The sequence below is a fragment of the Orbicella faveolata genome, unplaced genomic scaffold (genome assembly GCF_042242905.1).
Source record: "Orbicella faveolata isolate gen_17 unplaced genomic scaffold, um_ofav_v1 contig_13, whole genome shotgun sequence".
Classification (NCBI taxonomy): domain Eukaryota; kingdom Metazoa; phylum Cnidaria; class Anthozoa; order Scleractinia; family Merulinidae; genus Orbicella; species Orbicella faveolata.
Genome location: NW_028301540.1, coordinates 4,142,501 through 4,149,068, shown reverse-complemented (window position 1 = coordinate 4,149,068; position 6,568 = coordinate 4,142,501). Strand labels below are relative to the sequence as shown.

At 36.9% G+C, this 6,568-nt stretch overlaps 1 long non-coding RNA gene across 1 annotated transcript; it reads right to left on the bottom strand.

The window, feature by feature from the left end:
- Positions 1 to 4,530: 4,530 nt before the first annotated feature.
- On the bottom strand, positions 4,531 to 5,735 carry LOC149114674 (uncharacterized). The gene is made up of 3 exons (XR_016205867.1): positions 5,558 to 5,735; positions 5,360 to 5,474; positions 4,531 to 4,729 (listed from the first exon to the last, which is right to left on the bottom strand). It is a non-coding gene; the product is annotated as an uncharacterized LOC149114674 (long non-coding RNA).
- Positions 5,736 to 6,568: the final 833 nt, after the last annotated feature.

Below are 6,568 nucleotides of genomic sequence, written 5' to 3'. Positions count from 1 at the left end.
CTCACACCGTGGCTCGCATGGCTCTCTGGCTCGCAGATTTAGCAGACCCAGCTCTGACGCGCGTGACTGCGACAGACACCACGTCCTTGTACTGCCGATAAATGTGTTGACATATTAGTTCCTAATTACTGTCTCCCTTTTTCTTGTCCCGTTGAAACCTTAAATACAATCTTGGACAAAATAAATGGAACATCTGGACCACCTCTCCCCCCATTTCAATGGATTTGAGCAATGAACAGATTAACATCGAAGACATCAGTTTGCAGTCCTGTATCAAGCGAAAGAAAGGTTATTTCTGCAGGTGGTATTTGAATCTAACGGTTTCATTGTAACCGCGTTTCCTTTTACAGGTGATTCAAATGGTGTGGCAGTTAAGTGGGACTATTGAATAAATTCCTGGCAGGCACAATGTGGCTAGTGGCTGCCGAAAGGCCCCACCTCTTGCCAGATTGAAATGATAATGCATAGTGAGTCGTCAATGACATCAAGATAACAGGTGGCCTGAACTCGCAGGACAATGGTGACACTGTGACCTCACCAATATAATACCAAGATCAGAGTTTTAAAAATGTTTTATTGCAGTAATTTTTTGTTTAATGTTATAATAAAGGTAATCCTATTGAAACGGTGAAAAATACAGGAGCTCTTCAACGGTAAAATAGTTCATGGCTGCATTAATGAAATCATATTGTTCTGTGCAATGCACACATTGACCTTGTCTAATTTTTTGTTAACTGGTGAAATTTAGATGATAGAACTATCAAGATGAAAATAACTACACTACATATGTATCAAATGCTAATGTTTTAATACGTATTAAAGCACAAATGGATAATACACTTCCATTTGACATTGATGAATAAAAACATAATGTGTGCATTTTAACCATACACCAAAATATGTTTTTCATATAGCTAACATAGTTGGAAATTATTTCTGCTGTACCATTTTATTCCATAAACAACAGAACATAAATTATACATTAATGAGTCTCAATATCCAAGATCTATCTACAAGATATTCATTTCAAAGTACTGAAGTGAACAAAGTTGGAACAAATAGTTCTTGCAATATCTTTAACAAATCAACATAACAGACCAAAATGAGTGCCTACAGCAAAGCTCCAGACAGAATATACTCATTCATACACATAAAAATCTACCTATTTGATTTTCTTGTCTTTAACCACTTGATTGTACTAACTGTAAGTGTCTAGTGTGCATTTCGCATGAGTGAACAGCGTCTGTCCAAAAAGCTTATGTCAATATTTTTGTTGGAAAATAAAACAAAGCTAATAAAAACACGACACTGCACATCTGTGAATATCTATAGCAAGCATATTATATTTGTTTCCCTATTTCTTGCATTTAACCACTTGTTTGAAAGTGTCTAGTATGTGCTTCCCCACTTCTGGCATGCCCACAAAGTGTCATACCTCAGCGAGCAGAGCTTGTCAAAATATTTCCTTAAATAGTTTAAACAAATCATTCATAACAGAGAAAAATGAGGATCTATAGTAAATATCTAGATTGAACACTTTGATACACCTCCATATATATGTCAATATATGCATAATTAAATATAAGTATCTATAGTAAAGATCTATACATACTTTATTCATAGAACTTCACATATAATTCTCTATTTCTGTTCTTTAACCACTTGTGTGTAAGTGTCCAGAATGTGCTTTGCCACTTCCAGCACCCCCACAAAATGTCGCGCCTGGGTGAAAAGTGTGGGTCCACTTTGTCTCATCACTTCTACCTCACGTTTCATCACCTGCAAAAAAAGGCAAACAACATTTATTAGAATATAACCCATAAGACACTAACATATGTGATTACACATAATCTACGTGTAAATGTGTCAGATACAGATCTGTTCCAGATCGGATATGTACAGTGGACATGTCAACAGCAGAAACTTCCCTATGGGGTTGTTAGAATCAAAAAGTTAGTGTTGGTCCACTTTGGTGCATAACTACAGTGCAATGTTCCATCATTTGCAAAAACGTACCTATTATTATTGAAATCAAGTGGTAAGAAAGGAGCATTGGGGGCACTATTTTACTGCAAAGATAAATGACTTAATGGATTGCAGAATGCATAAATAGTTCAACATTAGGGGCAGGGGAGGGGCCGCCACAAAGTCCTGGGGGAGGGTCATAAAAACAGGTACTATTTTAGGGGAGGGTAATAAAATATAGGCACTACTTTTAGGGAGGGCCACAAAAACATAGACTACCATCCATAAATAAAAGGCCAATTCTTTTTTGCTTGCTAAGCTCACAGTACCTTTTTTATTTCAATTTATTCTCTTTGACCAAACATGGCAGAGGAAACTTACCAATATGTATATTATAAAACAGACACATAAAAAGGGTCAGTTTTTCTCACTGTTGTTGAAAATTGTTCAAGGGGGAGAGACAAAAAGGCAGAGGGTTAATTAAAAGGGGGAGGGCCGCGTTTTTAGGGGGGTCGCAAAAAGGCAGAGGGTTAAAAGGGGGAGGGTCGCAAAATCACTGTATCCGTTTTTCCAGGAATTTCCCCCCCCCCCTCCCCCACTTCCGCGTACAGATGGTAACCCCCTTATTGTTTTACAGCTTGGGCACAGCTGCTTACTTTTACAGAAGTTTATCAAGCCTTTTTGTATAGAGAGTTTTAAAGGACTTATGGGATAAATTCTCTCCATAACATGACTAAGAATGACAACAATGCATAATTTATTCACATTACAATGCAATCTTTTCACATAACAGAATATGCAAGGTCAGTCACTGGATGCATTATGCTCTAAAACATCAAGTATAGTACATGGTTCACATTAGCTAATATATGAGCATTTACAGGCCTGTAACCAGGATTTTATGTGGGCGGGGGGTGCTAACAAGGCCAAAGTGGACTAAACTACCGAAATGTATTTTTTATTGCAGTGCTGGAAATAATTTTTCTTCTTTAACAGGACATATGTCCTTTCAAATCTTCATTTTGGTCGGACACCATCTAAATTTGACCAGACATTAATTTGCATAATTGATTTGCATAAGTTTTTGGCATAATAAAATTTATTAGCATGCTGTAAAGATTTTCAGTACAAATCGTTCAAAACTGCATTTAAATTTGATTTATTTATCATTTATGATGATTAGATGACTTTATCTACCAGATAACAGCACTAATCTATCCTGGTTATCTCCTAATTATATGCTCTTCAAGCAAACCTGGTTTTCTATTGAATGCTACCAATAAAGGGACACAGTCAGCTTTGGGACCGTACTGACCTGGACACTTGTTTTCTCACTTTGAAAAAAGTTCACCTCTGTTGGATTAGTTGTTCATTACATCAGACTTCCGGTTTTCTAGTTATAAGACCCCGTTGCATCTTGGGTCCATGTGCTTTTCGTGACCCACCATCTTGTTCACTTCTTGAATTATACGTCTTATATGCGGAATAAATCCTTGCTTTGAAGCCTAAATATTACATCTGAAATCAAAGTACATCTAGAAATCCACTTCAATCTTCGCAGTGTTTTGCTTGATTTTCAATCGTTTACTGAAAAACCTGTTTTTGAGTGTGCTTTTGCTCATCCTATGATATTATTTTTATCATATTTGGTTAAAAAACAGTATGGATCGTGTCTCTGTGATATGCAAATTAGCTAAGAAATGGTATCTAATGCGCATGTGCTCCAGCTGACTGTCCCTTTAAAGCAGGAACCCATCACTAGGAGTGTGCAACTACCCCAATTATTCCTGTCCTGGCCTTTTCACAGACCCATCTAATTTTAGTTTGAATTTACCGCAAATTCAGATCCCCGCAGGAACCTTAGTGACCAATCACAAGCACAGACTTAATAATGTCCACCTGAGGCCGCCATTTTTCTGCTTACCGATTCGTGCTCATATAGACCGGAACTGACCTTTTTCAGGGGAAAAGAAGCCTTAAAATGGAGCGGTCTGTAAAAATACTGTGACATAAGCTTAGTATGGGAGTTGCAGGCTCCTAGTGATGGGCTCCTGACCAAAGTTGACTCTAAGGTACATACATGAAGGGCTAACAGCATATCGCAATGGACGTAATGCATAATAGGGTGATTTCTGAAGAGTACTTTATTTGGCAAGTACAGGAAAGATGAACACTTCTGCTTCATGATATGGCAGGAGCCGAGGATATGGCTCAAACTGTCAGAGTCAAGTGCCCAAAATTAAAAAAAATTCTTAAGTAGCCATTTGGCGACTAAGTGATAAAAATCAAGTAGGAGTTTTATTCAGAAAAGAACGCAATGTATAAATTCTGTAAAGTAAAAATTTCCAAGACTTTTTTGGCCGCTAATTTTCTATACGTAGCTAATGTAACATCTATGGAAGATTCATGCATTCCAAGAGACACAATGGGTAGGCATACATGACGTACTTAATTCTCAAGGGTTTTGAACATTACTAATTGTGAAACTAATGCAAAATATTAATTGGTTGTGAACAGGAAACAGTTTGGTTAAGAACATGCAATTAAAAATAGAAAACATAAGAGTTATCAGACCACTTGAGGGCAATCTCTTATTTAGTGAGACTAATGTGGTAACTACATTCAAAATAAATTCATATGTTAAAACGAAAAATACATTTGTAATAATATTGGCATCTGTAAACAATGTAAAAATCTTCTAAGCGCTTGTGATTTGTTTCAGGTCCTCCATTCTGCTAAGAGACAAATTCAAGGTCGAGAGTACCTAAAGAGTGAATAAAATAAAATGGATTTCACTTTCAAGACTGAATTTGTTTTGTATACTTTAAATAAATATATAATAAAACCTTGGGACATGTGGATGGATTGTGAATGCTCCCTTGTCAACCTGTCCAGGAATTATATTTTGATATTTTTGGGTAAATAACTTGTGAAAGTCAGCAATGATATGTAAGTTTTCATAATTTAAATGTGGAAATCAGACATGATATCTTTTAGCACAGTAACAAATAGATACAGGAAATATTTGAAATAAATACCAAAAGGGAGAAATTTCAGATTTACAAAGAATATATTAACAGAATTTTTGACTATCCCTGCATCTGACATCACTAAAATTTTGGATACATTTCTTCTAGCTTAGTTTATTTTGTATAAAAGAACAAGAATTTCTCACTCGTATGCGTTATTGAAAATTCTGTTTTAATGATGATTTCATTTCCTCGATTTAGCCAAAACGTATAACATTTTGGACATCTACAATTTATCTTTGCTGGCATATAAGAACACGCGCGTGCCGTCGATTTCGGCCCGATAATCCCTAGATAAGAGGAAAGCCTCAATTCTCATATCGATCATTTCTGTGCTTAGAAAAATGCAGAGTACAGATGCTTACCGATTGTACGGTCTCTTTCCAAAGAATGATAACAGCAGCTCGTCAAACGTGGCCCGCATTGCGTTCTGTGGTGCTTCCTTCGGTCCGAGGATAATCGTTATCTGGGCAGAACTGTCTGTGACATGGAACGTGAACACAAAGTTTCCTTTTATTTCATAATTTGGACAGTATTTAACTCAATTCGAGATGAATATATACCTCCTGAAGGCCCGCATTCATGGCATTGGAAAGTATTCGCGACTCTCTTTGTCCGCCATCTTGAATCTCTTGGTTTGTTGTGAAACACAACACTCCAATCAAAACACGCATTCTCATTGGTTGAAACGTGAGTTTCGTGACATCACAGATGTCCTAATTTATCGGGATATTCCGGACTGTTTACGATGTGACGGAATCCTTTACGGCAACGCAAAAGGATAGATTTCTTTCGTTTCTTATATTGAATGTTATAGAAGCAAATATCTTTGACTATGTATTTCTGGAAGGGCATAATGTCTGAGAAAATAACCATTATTGATCGTCAACACAGAGAAATGTAGTCGCCATTATGGTAGCCTGTGAACGAAGACGTATTTTCGGCTGTCGACTAAACCAGAATTTTGGTCGCTAAGGATGAAATTTTAGCCGTATTGGCGACCGTACCGGTCGCAGTGTCGAGTCTTTTAACAAAGTATCTAACTAAATTTTACGGATGGACGATAACGTGGAGTTGGTGAAATGTTCGGACATCATGTCCAATCATAATGTGAAATTGGCCGGACATATTTAAAATTTGGTCGGACAATGTCCGATGACCGACTGCTATTTCCAGCCCAGCATTTGTTTTTACATGCTGCTTATTTCCAAAATATCAAGAAATAAAACACATAGAATTCTTATACAGGACTTCACAACATGTACAAACTACTACTAATAGTTCAAGACTTATTGGATAGCATTTCCAAGGATAACCATCTTACATCTTGGAAGATACAAGGAGGTTCATCTGTTACACTGTCACTGAGATTTAAGAATGACAATATGGCTGCTACCAATGTGAATGACAGCTGAGGTTCTACAGAAGCAAACCACCAAGCTCTATCAAGCATGATAAGGATAGAATGAGCAACTGGATAAACAGGTCCATTTCAGAAAGGTTTGACTTGGGTATGAATGACACTAGTCAGGATAAAAACTCTTTGCAAATGAACGGTACTTTGATGCATGACA